This window comes from Ctenocephalides felis, unplaced genomic scaffold, assembly GCF_003426905.1.
Source record: "Ctenocephalides felis isolate EL2017-DRISC unplaced genomic scaffold, ASM342690v1 CF-g0.4_SCAFFOLD_01492, whole genome shotgun sequence".
NCBI lineage: Eukaryota > Metazoa > Arthropoda > Insecta > Siphonaptera > Pulicidae > Ctenocephalides > Ctenocephalides felis.
In genome coordinates, this window is record NW_020537646.1 from 39,485,366 (window position 1) to 39,505,735 (window position 20,370).

General features: G+C 29.0%; 1 pseudogene; it reads right to left on the bottom strand.

Moving 5' to 3' along the window:
• LOC113371224 overlaps positions 1-20,370 on the bottom strand; it is a 203,352-nt pseudogene that overhangs the window by 5,720 nt on the left and 177,262 nt on the right.

The following is a 20,370-nucleotide window of genomic DNA, read 5'->3' on the forward strand; positions in this document are numbered from 1 at the left end:
TTATACGTGTTCAATACAGGCGCGAAAATCTCGATTAGATGAAAAACCTTAAGGTGTAATAATCAGAAATCTCAATTACAGAAATTTAGACCAATATTTTGTTGAAATTATATAAAGTAATTAAAATATGAATATTTTAGTTAAACGTTTATGATAAATCTAACCCACTCAAATACAAAACACGGTGTTTTAATAGTCATTAGCTTGTCAATAAATAATAATTCTCGTTGAAACAGTAATCAATTAATATCAACCCACCTGTACGGTAGCATCGTCAAAGTAAACCCACACTTTTAGCTTCGTATGGAAGAAGTAAGTTGAATAGTGTTTCCCGTAATAAGCGACAACTCCAACGAGAGAATGGCTGGTATTTCTAGCCCAAGCTTGATGAGCACACCAGTGGAAAACATCACCAGGTCGTAGATTAGTACCAACAGCGTCCAGTACTGCGGCTACATGTTCTTGGGTCGGATTGGCCGAATCCCAGACTACTCCCACGGAAATTATATCTGGAGTATTAGTTAACGTGCGGTGTATTTGAATTTTTGGCACCGCATGTATTCTGTAATAATAAAACATAATTAGTTACATTGATATATTATCGTTGGTAGTAACGTACCACTATAATATACGTTTGAGAGTAAAAAATATAGAGATAAGCATTATTTCTATTAGGATGTCATTACCAATTAGTTATATCCTATCCTATCAAGGAAATTTATTTCCGCTTTTAAAATGGGTTCATCAAAATTACTCAATTAAAATATACAAAAGCATGAGAAAAGTGTAAGAAGAATTATAATATGTAAAAAAATCAAACGATTACTGAATCAATGTGTATATGTCTGAAAAGGAAGATCATAAAAAATAGGAACTGGAAGTCCGGCGGACATTAACTCTGCTCATTTGTATTCATACACATACAAAAGCATATCAATGAGTATTAAATCTTCAACTAGATTAAGAAGAGTTTAGTAATCAGATATGATGTGTATAAATTATACAAGGTATGATTTAACAAAATGTGAATAACACTGCGTAACCAGTGCAAATAGTAAACTCAATTTCTTCTTTTATGACATCCGCTTCAAGGCACGCGCGTTTCCTCTACCAGTACACCTCGTTTATTTTTCTTGATGATAATTGCATAAATGTAACGCGTACAGAATTATATCTGCTACATTTCACTTAATGACATGCCTAGGAGGCCCTTGATGTAACCGATAGTAGATTCCTAAACATATTTTCCTAATTTGATACTAGTGAAATATGATAAATATCTTCAGTGGATCGAAAAATTTCACTCATTCATTTCATTTCATAAAAAATCAGTAGGTACGTGGATAATTAATTTCAATTTATTCCAACCAAATTAACTGCATCCTATGGTCATATCCGTTTTCTGATTCTTATAAAATGTAAAGCATATTATAAAGCAAATCATAGCTAATTATTTAATTAATTTGCCCTTATGTATATATGCGGAAACATGTTACTACTTCCTGCAAAATCTACATATTGAAACTATGCTCTAGTAAAATCACTTAATAGTTAAAATACGGTATAAAATCAAGACTTGAACGAATTGAGAAATAATATTAATAAATCATTAATTATTATGCTATAAACTGATTGCTTAAGCTAAAACAAGTAAAATGATAAATAAAACTGAGGGCCAAGTGAAACAATTTTAATATGTACATAGTTTATTACATAGGTCAACAAAAACAGTATGGATTGGTTGTACGACATATGTTCCCTAATGTATTTCTTACCGCTAAACACGAAGCAAAAGTCAAATTGAGGGTCAGATGTCAAAAAAATATTTTGTTTAGAAAAAACGACAAAATCTCCGATTTAGACATGTCTCTGCGTGATGATCGAAACCTCATAATTTCTGTTCTTTCCTGGTTTTTTAATCCTTAAATAACATGTGAAACAGATTTATGCAACGCTTTTTTCATGCCTGTGTTGAGCATCCTTTTGCAGCTTTCAGCAGTAATTTGCAAACATATTTACTCTCCATGGCCTCTAGATAATCTGCCAACATGTTTGTTGTCACCTCAAAATATGTTTGAAAATTACTACTGGAAGTTGCAAAAAAAGCTCAACAGGGATGATATAAGCGCTGGAGATATCCTTTACAGACGTCTTTTAAGGATTAAAGAACCAGAAAATGACATATATTATGAGATTTTAATTATCATGCAGAAAAAATTCTAGAACGGTGATTTTGGCGGTTTTTAATTTTTTTTTCGATTTCCTGCCATTTGACCACCAATTTTAACTTTAGAATTGTGTTCAGCGGCAAAAATAATTAAATAGCATATGTCACATACCCAATCCAGCTAAATTTTTTTTGTGAGTCTGTGTTGTAGTTTATTTAATTAATTCATGTCAATTTACTTATATTTTTACTCCTACTTCATAAATATTCTCGGTAACCAAACTAGTATTGTGTTACTTTATAATTCTAGAAGTACTTTCAAGTATAAAATCTATCTGCAAAATCAGTAACCCGAAAACTTGTAATCAATGCAAATAATTTAAATAGAAGTTATATAATGTTTAAGTTAGTACTTTGCATTTGAAGGGCCTATTTTATGAAGTAACTTTTTCCTATCGTTGATAAAGTATTCGTCCTTCATTAACACCTACTGTATGAGTCAACAAATCAAGCCGAAGTATTTATTACACAAAATATTTTGAGATTTTCCAAAAATATATTTAAAAATTAAAAATTATAATATTAAGAAACTAAATATAGCAATAACAAATTAGAAATCTCAATAATTTAAGTAAGAGTGATCTGACAGTCTTGAAGCAAAAGTCGACACACTCAGTGTCGTCTATAGATGGCAATCAACGGAAGAGGGTTAATAAAGATAACAAGACAAGAAATTCTTTAACCTGGTAAATAAAATATATCACAAACAAAATAATTTAAAACATTTTTAATATTAACTTGATAGAAAACAAAGGTAAATATGAAATTATGAAATCACTGTGTGTCTTACCGGACAATCTCTAATATCTCCCATTCCTCCTGCAGCACGCAGGAGCAGTCCGAAAGTGTTTGACCCATTCGCATTGTTTGTGCAATTGTTTGCGCCGCCAGGAACAATATTGTTTCCTTGTTGGCGAAGAGCGCGATGCTGCGAGGTCACGGCAGATGCGCTCACGTAATGCACCATCTATAAAGAGAAAATGCCAGAGTTCACAATCAGTACGAGGATAAATATACATAAAAATTCACTTTCCTGATATTAATCAGTGATACTTGAATATAATACTTATATGTCGCCACTTTTTAAACTCATGTTCAATGAAAAGAGCTAAAAGAAATCAAGATGGTCCCATTGATTGATGGTTTTTCTCATGCATTTTGGGAACCTAGTCATTGATATCCATAATTGTTGCAATTAAAATCAATTAACTTATGCCAGTACAAGTGAGTTCGATCAACATTATTGCAATAATCAAGTGTTTTGTGGAATTTTCATTAATTATTATTAACTTGCGTTATAGTAATCGCAAAAAAATCGAAAATGAAAATTTTTATATATCTTTACGTTTCAAAGGTTTCTGAATATTTTGGCATACCTTAGAAAAAATGGATGTATCCGTATGTGTGTGTATGTGTGTGTGCGTGCGTGTGTGTGTGTATGTGTGTGTGCGTGCGTGTGTGTGTGTACGGATACAAATTTTCGTCGACAATTTCGGGAACACCGATCAACCGATTTGAATAATTCAAAAAACATTCGATTCGTATTGATAAGGAGACGTGCTGATTAGTTTTTGGCGAAGGCAGGTCTAGCCGTTCCGAAGATACGGGGCCAAAAGTGCCAAAAATGGTAACTCACTTGTTAAGAGAACGGAGCGTCCGATTTTAATAATTCAAAAAACATTTTACTTGTATTAACAAGATGAAGAACTGAACAAATTTTCATGAAGGCAAGTCTAGCGGTTTCGGAGATCCAATAAAAAAAGTAAAAAAAATGCCAGTTGACGGTCAAAAATGATCATTAGACATATGCACATCAAATTACCAGATATTTTATAGAGATTTTAACAATAAGTATAAATTTTTACATTCCTATGGGTTCCGTACCAATGTTTATCCGTTAGACGGCGACGCGGCGCTTACGCGCTTTGGCATTTCGTCTCTATGCAGTTAAAGCAGTACGATTGCTTTGAAAAAAAGTTAAGAATTTCCAAAACATGTCAAAATAAAGAAAACATTTTTTTTCAATAATTTTTTTTTTTTTAAAAAAAGTAATTTTTTGTCAAATTTATAGTTTCTCAAAAATCTAATTTTTTCGAAGTAAAATGTTTTCAAAAATGTTAATTGTTTTTAAAAAAATAATAATTTTTGGTACGGGAAGTTCCAGCAATTTTCCTTATGGCACGATGCCATGCGCCCCACTAGTTTTTGTTCAATTTCGGACAAGATGACATACTTATGGAATGGATAAAATGGCACAGTAAAATTGCCGAATAAAATAATTGATTTTTTTTTTCAAATAATTAAAAAAAAATTAAGCAAAATGAGGCACTTAGATCAGATGTTGAACAATTATAATTGAAACATTATACCAGTATTCAATTTTATTTTAAATTACTGGAATCATCTTATAATATAATATACCTAACAGAAGTTCTCTTTCTCTAATATTTTGTAGGCAATGGTTTCAAGTGAAGCATATTTAAATTTTCGTCATAACATATATCATTAATCATTATTCCCAATATTTCATCAAACAATAAATATTAAGCAAATCTAAGATACTATTTATGATAAGAGGCGAGTACATAGCACTAATCACATTCTAATGATGTAATGTGGTCCATGGCCAACGGCATACTTTTTGCCGTTGTGAGAAAAGTTCTTGTCGTTGTGAATAAACGTCATGCCGAGCCGGCGGCAACCAAAAACAACAGCAAATTGTTCAAATAACCAACATTAATAACTTCTTGAAGCATTTGTTTTTTACCTTGAGAACCAAACCAAAATAATAATAGACAAATGCAATATATTAATATTAAAATCAGGAACTGTGAACAGGTTTTGAATGGAAGTTGTGAGTAGTATTGATAGCTTTGTTAATTATTTTCATGAAATTATTATTTTATATTCTTGTATCTGATGCATCAGGACAAGTAATCGATGCATAACTGCGTACAAAGAAAAACAAGATCTACACGATCTAAGATATCTTATATTTGGGTCTGATATCTTGGATTCAGCAATCAGATTTGAGCTTGAGTATGATATCAAATAAAAAGATATAACATTCAAGATTGTTGCTAGATCAAGTTGTTTACAAAAAAGATTCTATATCAATTTTATTTGACTAAAGTATGGGCTCGCCCGTAGGTAAGCGGTTAAGAGCGACGGGACCCGTGTATCGAACCCAGGACCAATCGAAGGTCCCGGGTTCGATACACACTTCGAGCAGCCTGTTGTCAGGCAGCAGTGACAACGATTTTCACTTGGAAATATAGATAGCAATATATTTCCAAGTAAAAATAGCCCTTGCCCGGCATTGTTGCACCAATAAAAAGTCAGCCCTATTAGATTAAATCCAATAACAAAAAATCATCAAATATGGATGGATTAATCATTGGGTTACCACCTAAAAAATACGAAGAAAGGAGAAGTTTCAGCCCAACAGCTCATAGAACGTAAGGTTCTGATTGCTGTTAAAATATATTAAAAAAAAATTGACTAAAGTATACAAACTTATGTTTGGTATACCCATAGATAAACAAGTATAAAATATGAGTATGGGTCAAATAAGTTGATCAAATATGGAATGGTTTCTATCATATATACTAAAGATGGGGATAGTTGCAACTTTTAAAGCAATGTACATGAGTAAATGTAAAAAAATCAATCAAGAGTTAATGTCACAATTTTAATTAATAAAATTTTATAGCTTTTGACCGTTAGATGGTAAATCAATTAAATTAAATTAAGTGGTAATCGATTCTGAAGTCTGGTGGTGTTCATATTAACAAGAAATAATACTAAACACAAATAATCAAAAAGATGGTTATATTAAAAGATATTTACAATTTGTAAAAAAATATCGTGATCTATTCATTTAAGAAGTAGGTACAGATACTGCTCAACAAATGCTTATATCTATTCTTTCATCTTCGATATTATGGTGATTTCCTACAGATGCTGCACAACAAATGCTTATATCTATACTATCATCTTCGATATTATACTGATTTTCTCAAGATCCTGGTTATAATAATAATAATTATATTACTATCTTTTACAAACCTGGGTGAAAGGTAGAGATTCACTGCTCGCCGAGCAATTTTGGCAGACGCTCCTCTCCAGCAAAGAAATCGCAACTTTGCGATGAGGCACGCAGTTCGGGGAAGTACATGTATCTCCGCAGTTCGTCGAAAAGTCTTGGATACTTCCATTAGCATTGGCCGTACCTGTTTGGGTCAAGGGAATGCAATCATACATTAGCTGACTGTCAAAAACTGATTCATTACTTATTGTGACAGCAATGGTCAACGAGAGAAAATTAACGACTGCTACATTGAATGGGGATTATTTATGACTAACTGAAAGGTTTAAGACAATGATTACTTTCAAATCAGCTGTAATGGTCTATGTGCTAATAAAGAGATAAAAGCCAATTCAGTTTTGTTATGAGGCAACATTTGAAGTAGTCTTGGAATTTGTAAAAATTTAACAAATTTTGATGTCGACAAAAAGCAAACTCAAAATGTCGTTTGCGGATACTGTTCAGCATTTAGTCATACTTTTCACAGAAACGCAAAATACATCAAGATGAATAATATTGATCAATCATACATCTTAATTTGTATCAAAGTATCTTATTCAAACACGCAAATATTTTATTTCACCTGTCAAATGAGCATGCAATCTAAGCAAGATATGCTCAAAGCATTCGCTGGCGTCTGCCATAGAGCCAAGTCTAAATCTAGGATCTCCTCCATTTTGGTCAGTTTGTTTGTCGGCAGTGTTTGCACAATCTCCATTGGAAGTACTTTTGGTGGTTGATAGAGATGAACTATGGCCAGCCAAAGCTCGTCTCAATGAATCCGGTGCCAACACCCGCTCGGCAGAATACTGAAGCTGAGAGAAGAGCTCCTGGAAGAAAGAATTTAAGGTTAATAAGGTTAGATGTGAACTTTAAAATGCATAACAAAAATTATTGTACATCTCGATGGTCTCTAATAATTAGCTACGATTTTGAAGCTTAGTTACTATAAGACCTCCAAAGGGTTTCTTAAGTTCGTGCCTGTGATATTGCAAAGGTATAACGGTAAACCGGCAATATTATTGATGCAAGTAGCCGCACACATTCACACCCATCTATGTCTTTTGGCTTCTCGTTTCTCTCGCAGACAAACTCAACTACCGAAGTCGTACTAATGGAGCGCGTCCGTTGAACTTCGACTTACAAAATGGATTTAAATACAGTCAAGTCAGGTTTGATTGTAAAATTTCTGGTACCTATACGCTTTTGGTTTAAGGACAAATCTTTAATATCATTATCGTTATAAATATTAATTTTATGTTGTTGAATTTTACATTTGCAATTGCCTTGATTTTAACACAAAGAAAATAAAAACAAGGTTTTCATATGTAGCTCATTCTTTAAGTAAATTTATTCATTCAATATAGGATTTTGTGACCAGGGTCGATTATGGATCAAAAATTTTATAGTAAGTCAGATTAAGTAGATAAAATCTGAGCTCTAAACCCTCAATTGAATACAGCACAATTTTCATAAAAGCTGTCCACGAAACTAAAGGAACTGCTGATCTCTTCTTTGGAATAATAGTAAAAGCTGGTAGTCAGAAACTGTCAAAAATTTATGTCTTGACTGTTTAATCAAGGCACACTATGGGGCCAATTCTGCCGTAAAATAGACCAATGTTATGGCAACGCTATGTTATGCTGCTTTTTTCATATAAAATGGTACTAAAAACTATCAAAATGCTACGTTTTTGCTGTTTTAGATGTAAAACCTAACCTAGAATACGCACAAACGTCAAACAAGTATCTTATTAAGGATGTATCTTTCTGATGTGCCATGATAATACATGCAAAAAGTTACATTTTGTGTATAAAACGCATGATTGCACGCATAGCGTTTTCAAAGTTTTTAGTACCATTTTATATGGTGAAAAAAAGGTCATTGGTATATTTTACGGCAGAATTTCCTCATACTTCTAAATCTTCTTCTTCTTCATACTTCTTCATACTTCTAAATCCTAACTTCCAACTGGCACGCACGTCAGAATATAATATTAATTCGACTTCACGCGTGTTGTATTACAAGTGACAACAAAAATTTGCACTAAAAGTATTGTTAATTGACAATTGTGCCATTTGTAGGTTAGGTTTTCGAAGTAGATAGCTTTTGATCGCTCGAGAGTCGAGACTACCAACTCATGCGATTATTCATTTTTATTCCAAGAATTGGGTCCTAAGTCTATTTTGTTTTTCTAAAAAAGCACTAAAATTATAGCAGAAATGAATCTTGAATCATTAATACTGACAACCACTTATTTATCTATGCTGACAACCTTCAAACCATTATAGAAGCTTCTGAGAAATTAGGCTTCGTAAGCACTTCTATTCTATTATATCATGAGTATCATTTTAAATTTTAAATATGATAATATGAGATATACTAGTGTATAATTACATGCTTGCATATACTATTACTAGCATATAGATTTTTTTCATATTTTCAAAACAAAAACTGCATAAAATGTAGACACAACAATTTTAAAAAATTAAGCAAAAAATATCATTTTTAGTTATAATCTGTAAGTAAATATCATCTTTCAACTTGTCTTTAGTCTTTATGGCAGTATGTTTTTAATAGCTCTTTTCATACTTATATAAGTTAATTGAAACAAATATATTTGCAAACAATATTATATTATGATAGTATACTGATATTCCCAGAATAGATGTATACAATTTGTATCTTTATGTAAAAATCAATGTATGTTTTTAAGTCAAATAAAGCAAATTTTCAAATTAAAAAAAAATATCATTTTTCGCCTTACATTGATTGTGGCAGTAGTACATATAGAAAAAAACTGATTTTCATAATAATTTTTTTGCAAAATAATAATCATTAAATATCTGTTTGAAACAAGTGTATATTTAACAGTTCTTTAATTACAAAGACATTATTTTACAAATCAAATAGCAAAAACTGACAAATATTTCGTGTTGTACTTTGATCTTGTACGACTATAAAATTTACGCTTCATAGTCATTGAACTTTGAATTTTCTCCAATGACTTGGCAAAATAATAATTAACGGTGACACTTAAAGTAATAAAAATGATATTATGTTTTAGGTTAACAGTAATCTAATAAAGTTAAATTCCGGTTAATTGAATTGTAATAAATCATTTTTTTAAATAGATTCTAATCAAATGCCTTACATTCGGATAAGATTCTAGTGATAATACAAATTTGTGTTTCTATTATGAAACATTGCCAAAGCCACGTAGAAGCGAATGCATGTAATACTTTCTGAACGAAAATATTTGGGTTACGAGCCGATGTAATAATAAAAAAACTTTTTTCGTGTCATGCGTAAAAAAAATTAAAAGTTCTCTCTTTAAAACCTGATTTAAGTGTCGTGGACCGAAAGCGTTTGACCCGGGATTTTAAAAACGATGCATTTTAATAATAATATATATTTGATCCAGATTTTTCACTTGAGATTGATAAGTAATATTTTATAATGCTTTTGAAATTATTTGAAGCAGTATAGTTTCTGATTAAAATAATATTATTGAAGTAGGAAAATAAGGATTGATAAGGACAAATTGCTTCAAAAATATTTAAAAAGTTAAGAGAGCCAAAGTACTAAAGTAATATTACAACCAGAAGGTAACATACTCTTGTTTTTGCCTATTTCAATTTTAATTTTCTAATTACGTATTATTGCTTCGACAACTTTCTATTTATAATATATGAAATCAATTAAACATTCATTATAAACACTTTTCAATAAAATATACCACTGATTTCTACAGTAAAATTTACAAAAAAAATTATTACCCATAAATTTCAAATATTTTTAGTCTTTCTTATCATAGAAAAATCTTGCATATTTCTCTATTATTGTCAAAGAACATAATAGCTTATGAGTTCTTGAAGATAAATTACAAATATTTATCATCGTTGTATTGTTGTTCACAACTTTGTGATCATCTGTCATTTTTTAATGACATTTTCTACGGTGATTACTGGCACAAGAATGTATACGCATGGTCATATAACATTGTATACGTATTCTTTATATTATATATATATATATATATATATATATATATATATATATATATATATATATATTCATAATACAAAAGAACGAATAAGATACTCAGAGAATCTATTGTAATCATTTTTATCATATATAGATGTACACACATCTTCTCTGCATAAAACTGTATGTGATATTGCTAATATTACATGCATGCATTAATGTTCTTAAAATCAGAGCCGGATTTGGAGATATAGAGGTCATTTCCGATCACTAATATAATATTAGTAACTTTATTGAGATACATTGAGGTAATCAACTAATTCATTACTATATTATTCCATTTCATGCCAATAAATGGCACTTTTTATTGAACAGTGATAAGGCATTCTATAATCTGTTGTGTTGATTAGTATTTTTTGTAATGATTATTTTTCACCAAACCAAAGAAAAAGGCAACCCAATGGTAATCAACACATTTTTCATCCTATTTTTGACTCGATTTGCTATTACTTACTTTGCTATTACTACTCCCAAAGCCTATTCTATTTTCAATATGTTTGCTATTAGGAGTCAGTCAACTGATTTTTCTTTTTTTAATTCGGATAATAATTTCAACCTTTTGCAGAAATGTCCATAAGGTCGTTGAAAAAAACTTGACAAAAATTCAACCCTTTTCTTCTAACAATATTTATTGCAATTAAAAAAGTTCTTCTATAGTATAAAAGTAATAGTATTATCTTCTATAAATACATATAATGCTATGGAGAGCAGTCCAGTAGGTTACTCTAAAAACCTAATCTTGAAATTGTTTTTTTTTTTTTAATTTTACTTATTTCTTAAGATTTTATTAAACTGACTGTATGACTTTTTATACTATTTAGAAAAAATAAACTATAAAAAAGCAGTAAGGCAATTAGCATTTTCATATACAATTTATGAGTACAACATTTACTCTGACTAAGCAAAGTTGATATTTATTTTAATTTAACTTATTATGAGTTAAATTTATTATGAATCCTAATTTGTTATTGTATGTTGTGTGTAGAAGTGTAATTTTTAATTTTCAAACAAATTTTAATTGAGATTGGAAAATCTTATTGGGAAAAAATTAATAAGATTGGAAAATCTTAAAATAGTTGTTTAATAGATATTTGGGCGGCTTGCTAGCTTGTACAGGAGTGTCACTTCTGCGAAAAACACTCCCCTAGCGGAAGACTTAATACATAAATTATTGAGTATTTCAATAAATTTCAATAAATGTAATAATACTGATATTATATATATATATATATATATATATATATATATACATATTAGGGTGGCCCTTAATATGGACATTTTTAAATTTTCTTGCTCCCAGGGGCTCAAATGCTTCCAAATTGTTAAACAAAAATCCCCTATAAGTTTTAGCTCTTAATATTGTCTTTTAGATAGTGCACAATTCAATCAAAGTTTTGTATAGAAATAGCATGGAAAAATTTTCAAAATTTTAAAAATGTTTTTAGTCAAATTTCTAATGTTTTATAAATAAAAATCTGTACTACCACCTACTTTTTATTATGGCGATGTCAGATTATCAAAAAAATTGGCCTTTTGGACCTAAATATATATCATCTTGTTACTTTATGATATTGAATATAAAAAGTATATCATCTTCGTTCTATAATTCGTCTCTGTAAATGCATTAGAATATGAATACATGTTAATCCATGGTATTTTCTTAGCAGCTAAGTAGATATTAATCATATAGCAAGGTGCAATGAAGGAATGTGGCTGGCAACGCTCCTATTTTTTATGCTTAAAGAGTTTTTGTTTGTATAGTATTAAGTACACTAAGGGACTTGAAAAGAAATGGTATAAATTTTCTAAATCTATTCATAACATTTGATTTATAAGATTTACTTATATATTCTATATACATTTTAATTCAGCTCATTATGAACTATTATTACATAGAACTCGAAAAATATTGTAGTTTGTTTTCATAAAAAAATTTAGAAGTTTTAGCATTTGTAAAGAATTCCTTATTTTCTCTTCTTCGATATTAAAGTAGAAAAAAATACTCAACAAAAAAAATTGACGATTATATATATTTAGTACAAATATATTAGTGCCAATAAATAACTGTGTTAATTTGACAAATACCATTGCACCTAACAAAGTCATTTTACTTTTTATTTTTTCCAAATATTTTAAGTTACAAACAATGGTCAAAACCAACGATTTGTTAAATTGGCTCCCTCTCTATTATTCAATCTCTGTTAATTTTTAAAAATAACCTTACATAAATTGCAGAACTGGTTCAGCTATAGTTTATAATTTGTTATCATATTATTGTATCATTAAATATAAATTTATGAGTGCATATAAAATTTCTGCATAATATTATGTGTTTGATGTAGCTTGTCTACACTCCTAATAACAAATCAAAACCTTGGCATGTTGTTTAGCTGTTCCTGTAGTAAACATTAAAGAATGTTTCTACAGATCTAATTTATATACGCAATTCATTTTCTATATGTAGAGATATCATTCCGTTATTCGCAACCTTTTGAAAATAAATTATATAGAGTAATGGAGTATTTACTACCAACAGCTGGAAAAAATAATCTGGTTTGTAAGTTAATTGCCAATAAAAATATTTAGTGTTACATATAATATAAGATAACCACCAAAAATTCTCGTTGAAATTTAAATTGCAAATATGAAATGATAAAATATATACAAGCGTATTTAAGAATCAAGTATTAAATATTAGTATCTAGTCAACAACTATAAATATTATAGCCTTAATTTAACGATTAAATGATGAGAATTTTCAACATCTATAATCAAATTATTTAAGCATAAAAGTTTTAATTATATTTTATGTAAGCTATAAACAAATTTTATTAAATTTATGTTTGACTTTGTTAAGACAAATATTTTGTAGCAGGCTTAAAGTTTCGTAAAAATAAGTGAAATAGCATTTTTTTTTTCAAAAATAAGGGACCGATTCTGTCGCATAACAGACAAATGTTATGGCAAGGCCATGTTACGCTCCAACTTCCATACATTATGCTACTGAATCATACTGAACACTGTCAATGTGTCATATATTTGCTAAGCATTCAGGCGTTCTACATATAAACTGCTACGTCACTCGTATGTTATGAAGCTGGGTCAGAAAGACCCTGTTATCTAATATCGGTTTTTTGACATTTGTGCGGTTTCTAGGTTAGGTTTTCTATCTGACAACCTGAGAAATACGCCTGACTGCATACCAAACACATGGCCTTTTCAATATTAAAGAAAGTTCTTCATAACATGGCCTTGCCATAACATTTCTCTGTTATGCGGCAGAATCGGTCCCTAAGTCAAGAAAATTTTGAATAATTTCTAGAATTAAAGTTATTTTAATCCAGTTGTAGTCATGGATATTTTCAAGTACAAGCTTTGTAAAATGTTAAATGGTTCTTGGTATATGTAATGATAATTAACTGAATTTTAAGGTTTTTTGCAATGTTTAACAAAATATAAATTTTAGAATGTGTATTTCAAAATTCCTAGTATGTTAATATTGTGATATTTTGATAATAAATACCAAAGCTGTTACAATTTTATTAGAATTTTGAAAATAGTAAAACAAATCTTGGTATATTCTAATTAATTATGAAGAAATTGTAATTGAAAAAAAAATTAGAATATACTATACCAAATAATGAATTAGAGAGATATAATATTGTCTAGAGTTTGTATTTCAAAATTCCTAGTTCATTAATATTGTGATTTCTTTATAATGAATGCGAAAACCGCATCAAATTTATTAGAAAAAAGGTGAACAAAACATGGTATATTCCATTTAATTATGCAGAAATTGTAATTAAATGAAATTTTAAAAGATGCTATTTCAAATACCCTATTTGAGAAATATAATATTTTAGTTGCATAATGTAATCTGTCAAGAAGCACATAAATATACAAAAACGATTTCGAAAGTACAAAGATAGTCAATTTAAGATGTAATATATAAGAATCACTAATTACCATACAATTACTTACAATTGCTAAAATCTGATATTGTGAAAGCAAATACCTGAAGTTTTCAGTTAGTTTCTATAATAGATACAATGAATAATGAAATTTGCAATGCAAACTCTTTGACATGCTTGTTTCTAGGAATTTTTGTCTGATTTCATAATGTGGCATATTTTAGCAAAAACTTATATTCCAATAATCATTTTTAAAAATACATTATTAAGCCTGATAATTTTAAGATTAGAACTCAAAGAAATATCTCCTGCAGTCAAACTTATACTTGATGTCTAGGGTCAGATATCTGATCCTTTTGATAGAAATCCGAATAGAAAAATCATATGAAAATATTTGAATATTAAAGTAAGTATGTTTATTAAAATCTTAATCTTAAAATTTTGCCGTTTGTTCATGAGTCTTAATCATCTAAAAGCCTAAATGTCGAAACTCGCCAATCAAGCTTCCATGCATCATGACAAATCTAAAACTGACAATAGTATGTTCAATATCATATTCTCCATGATCTCGTCGGACATGTCAAAAGTCGCTAATATATTATTTGAAAAGGCGCCAATATGTATCAATATAAATCTGATTGCAGTCTGATCTGATTCCTTTCTCTTATTAGAATTGTGTATCAAGGTTTACAGAACTCCAGTCGTGTCGTAATAGCAAATGTACGTGTTCTGATAAACAAATCATACACAACACGCTAATGAGAACAATGCCTTGGTATGGCTTATAATACTATAATGCTATGCGGAACGTAAAAGTATTTAAAACATTTTGTTGTGAACTACTCTTAAAAACAATGTAAATCAAATGTCGAACATTCTCCAAGCAATATGCTACTAATTAATAAATATGCGAAAACCAAAAACACTTATGTTTGAAAATTGTAAGTGCTACAAGGAGAACCTTAGGTTTACTCTTGTGGGATTTTGATGAAACTTAGCATGATGATAAAGTTGACAATCAAAAAATACTGCTTAAAATATTATAGGCCTATGAGAAGTCGTTTAATCGTAAAAAATAATTAAAATTTTTGAAAAAGAGGCTACGCGCTAGATGTTCGAAAAGAGTGTTTTATATCAATATGTCGAGGTAGTCTTTTAACATCTTATTATAATTAAACCACTTTTCATAGACTTATAATATTTTAATAAATTTGTTTGTCAAATCTATCACCATGCTAAGTTTCATCAAAATATAGGAAGAGTAAACTTGTGGTTTCCCTTGTAAGTAAAGACAGAACTAAGACTTTTAGTAAAATATTTGGTCAGATTTAATAATACAAAGAATAATGTGGATTCAATTTTGGGAAATGAAAAAAATAAGGGTTTGCTTTTTTAGATGGATATTTTTGTTTGATTCAACATCTGATATGCAGCGGTTTAAAAAACGTATGGTGCTCTAGAATTACAGTATAGAAATTGAATTTGTGAACTTGTAGTGAATTTATAGAGATCATGATCATTCAAACTTTTGCAATAAAAGTCTATATCGCGTAGTTCTAAATATACGTTTGCATTAACTATATATTATAGTTATTAGTGCAAAACATGGTAGTTGAGCTACTGATGTTATAAAAATAAGGATGTAAAATATGTTTACAAGTAAATAAAGGTATTGTCTGGCATTGCTGCATCAAACTAAAATTATCAACAGTATTAAATAATAATGAGTAAGAAAAATCAATCAAATAGAGATAAGTTATTTGCTGTGTTGACTTCTAAAAAGCAACATATTTGAAAAGTATTATTAGAACAGCTCATAAGACTCTTAAGACCTAATTCATTATTATCTTTAAAAAAAGAAAAAATCTACCAATGTGACTCATTCGTACGAGTTCCAACCTAAAGTTCGTGATAAATTATTATTGGTGCACGTGCCATTGCCAATACAATTATATTGTTTTATGATTGTTTATTTCATTTTGGAAACCAAAAACAGTTTCAGCAGAATATTTCATAAAACATAACTGATTTATTTAGATGTAGATTTCAGCAAAAATAATATATGCAATAAGCGACTAATTATAATTTAACACTTCACTAACATAGATTTTACGATTTCTTAAATAAAGATATGTATGTAAATAATGTCCTATTAACTAATAATATCCTATGAATAATTCCAGTTTGTCTAAGCTTTATTGCAGAGCCTGAAGAGTTGGTCCAAGACCCTTATTTCATTTATGAAACTTAATCGCACGTGTCCCAATGATATATGTTTGTACAAAGCATTGTATGCAATTTGAGAACATTATTTTTGACAAATAATTATTCTGTACAATAATGAATGTGTTTCATTTTTATTTTTTATCTCCTATTGCTATTGTTATGGTAATTATGGTACTGAGCCCATAATTCACATATGAATCTGACCTTATAATAGAATGTCAAATGCTACGATGATTTGGCAAATCGTTAAGATTCTAATCTGGGCAGCTACTCTGATAGTAGTAAAAGAGTTTTTTGTGTTGCAATATGCCTTTGAAAGTCATGATTGTTTGATTAATCAATTGAAACCTTTTAAATATTAGTATCATCATATCAATCATATAAGAATAGAAAGTTTACACATTGGATAAAAAAATTAAAGTTTATTTATGTAATTCAATATTCGGACATATGTAGTAACAGTGCACACTTAATTCTACCTACTTAAATTTTGTAAAAACCTCCATATCTGAATATTGTTAATAGTAACATTAAAATCGAATAAAAACTAATCAATCAAGTGGCATAAATATAAACATCTTTTTAACATATTTTATTTTTGCAATATATTTACATAATCACATGTTTTAGATAGAAAGCTAAATGTCAAAGATATTTATTCACTCATTATGCGATTTATGCTTTCTCAGAATCGAATACGGATTTATTGATATTTGCAAATCGAACAGAATGAGAATAATTGCAAAACTACAGTCAAGTAAAGCACCCAGTTGTATAAATAGACAAATTATAGAAAATAAAAATAATTTATTATTAAATCTAAATAAATATTTGTTATTATATTTTTCAAAACATTGGATAAACATTCATATTATTTTTTTGTTAAATAAAAATAATTAAAATCTCTATTAATTCTTCAAATTTTAAAAGATCAAAGCAGAGAAATTATAACTTTTTTTAATAATTTTTGACTCATGGCAAGACATTGAAAATGATTTTATAAAAATGCTAGAAAATTATATAATTATTTATATCGTTCTCTTTAACTTTAAAATGCTATTAATTTAAATAAAGTATATATTATAGTATACTATTCAGTCAAATAAAAATAACCTGTTGCATTAAAGTTGCTTCGTTAAAAACCAGAAAATGCAGTTGTATTTTCAGGCATTGCTTGTAAAAGTTTTGCAATTACTAAACAAGGTAATCTTTAATAAATGAATTTTCTTGGAATAATTCTCTTACTTTCATTTAAATTATGAGAAACTAGTTGAGAATTAAAACATGGAAAGATGTTGATAACTTATGTAATTATGATTATAATAAAATTACAATACGCAACGTTTGGAATAGAATAAAAATATAGTTATTGTAAGAATATTATTAGTTTGAGGCATTTGATAAAATTAACGAATAATTATACAAATGAATCAAAAATTAGAAGAAACTTTATTCAAACATATTGTTATAGATTTATTGTTTTTATAATGCGATAGTGAGGAATAATGTCGCAGTCAAGAAATTGAATCAATTATATAATCACTTGAAAAATTTTCAATGTAGACATTATATAATATTATATATATTAAAAGTTTGTTTGTAGAGTGTGTCATATATTGAAGATATTGGTATATCATGTGTTTACCAAAATAGTAGAATGGGTGAAGTTTTTTTTAAAAAATACAAAATTAAATTATGTGTCTTTCAAAATTGTCACTAATGTTAACTTCGTTCATCTCTAATCACTCGTTTATTGTCTCTAAATACACTATCTACAATATTCATTTCTATATGTCGCTATTTGTGTCTCACAATATATAATCTACTCACACACATAAATTATTGACTTCCCGTAGGGCAAGTTATTGTAATGGGCCGAAAATCGAAATTGAAAATTTTTACATTTCTCGACGTTTTGAAGGTTTCTGAACATTTTGGCATATCTCAGAAAAAATGGATGTGTGTGTGTGTGTATGTATGTATGGATACAAATTTCCAGTCACGTTTTCGGGCGCACGGATCAACCGATTTGAATGGTTCAAAAAACATTCGATTCCTAGTGATAGGGAGAAGAGCTGATTAGTTTTTGGAAAAAGCAGGTCCAGCCGTTTCGAAGATATAAGAAAAGCAGAGCAGAAAATAGAAATCGAGTTTTTGAGAGAACGGAGTATCCGATTTGAATGATCTAAAAAACATTCAATTAGTAATGATTGGGAGAAGTGTTTATTAGTTTTTGGCAAAGGCATGCCCAGCCATTTCGAAGATATGGAGCTAAATATATAAAAAATGGCAGTTTTTGAGAGAACTAAGCGTTCAATTTAAATGATTCAAAGAACTTTCTGCTTGTCTTAACAAAATAATTGATCTTGGAAAAAAAAATTTGTTTCTTTTTTTTTTCAAAAATTTTTTTTTTTTGTAAAACGAAAATAATTCAGATTTTATTTTTAATTCTGACTATAGTTCTAATATATTTTAAACAAATAATTACAACTTTGCAATTCAGTTTATATAATTCTTATAAATATTAGACAATGTTACAATATTAATAATTCAATTAATAAAAACATTCAGTATTCCTCGAATATTTTGTTACGGTACGAGAAGTTCCAGCAATTTGCCTTAAGACACGATGCCATACACCCCACTAGTTTTTTTGTTATTTTATGTCATGCTAATTATGTCAACACAAAGGTCTATAAAAATATATTTAATAACAATAATGTTAATTTTTCTTAATTTTTCTAAATTTTTCTACTCATCCAGATTTATTTTTCGCAACTGATCGTGAAATATGACAGTATTTCAGAATAACTTGGTATAGAATAAAAATGAGATTTAATATAGGTATGCAAGTGTCTGCTGAATTTATTTGAAATATATTACATTATTATTATTATTATTATTATTATTATTATTATTATTATTATTATTATTACTACTATTATTATTCAATTCACGTTTGAATAGTATTTTCCTTTCCATAAAAGTCTTAAAAGCATCATTCATAAGCAATAAAAACGTAATATGTTCCAGTAACTTTTATAGGTTGCTCTTATGAAATGGTACGGTATAATAATTTTTATTCAAAGTTGCTACTTGATTCAAATATTTTTGTAATCCAGTATTCTAATTTAAATTTCATTTTCATCACAAGCAAGATAAATTTTCCTAACAAATCCTTTCATATAACGCTTTAATCCGCTCCAAGTTTCCAATTAGTTCCACGGAGCGCGCGCCGAGCGCTCGTTCGTTTATTTTATATAGGAAGCCTTTCACTGGAACCGGTTTACGGTTTAAGGTTCTAACTTTTGAGTCATACACAAGTCGCAGACAAATAAAAATCATATATCACCATGGATCAAAATCGTGACTAGATTTTATTGCTCTGACGGGCGTCACTAGTTGGTTCTCGATTTACGACTGAAAATATTCAGTCTAATCTTGGAAGAAAGAGAACAAGGTATTATAAAGCCCGACGTGGATAATTAGAAAACGATATTGGATACGGTGGTCTGGAACCTACTTCTGATGTAAGAGATTCGGATACATGGATGGAAATGGTTTCACGGATTTATCAATGGTGTGGTAATGTTTACTTGATGGGCAGACGCGATATTGGGGCAAATTTTCCGGTAAAATAGACCGTAGCATAGCGTTGTTATGGCAACGCTATGTTATTCTTCATTCTTGGTACTAAAAACTTGTATACTGAAACATACGTATTTACTATGCAGTCAGGCGTTTTCAATATAAAATCTAGCCGAAAAAAACGTACAAACTTTACACAATGTTATCATAAATGCATCTTTCTAATGTGCATTTATATCACATACATGAAGTTAGGTTTTATGTATATATTGCTTGATTACACA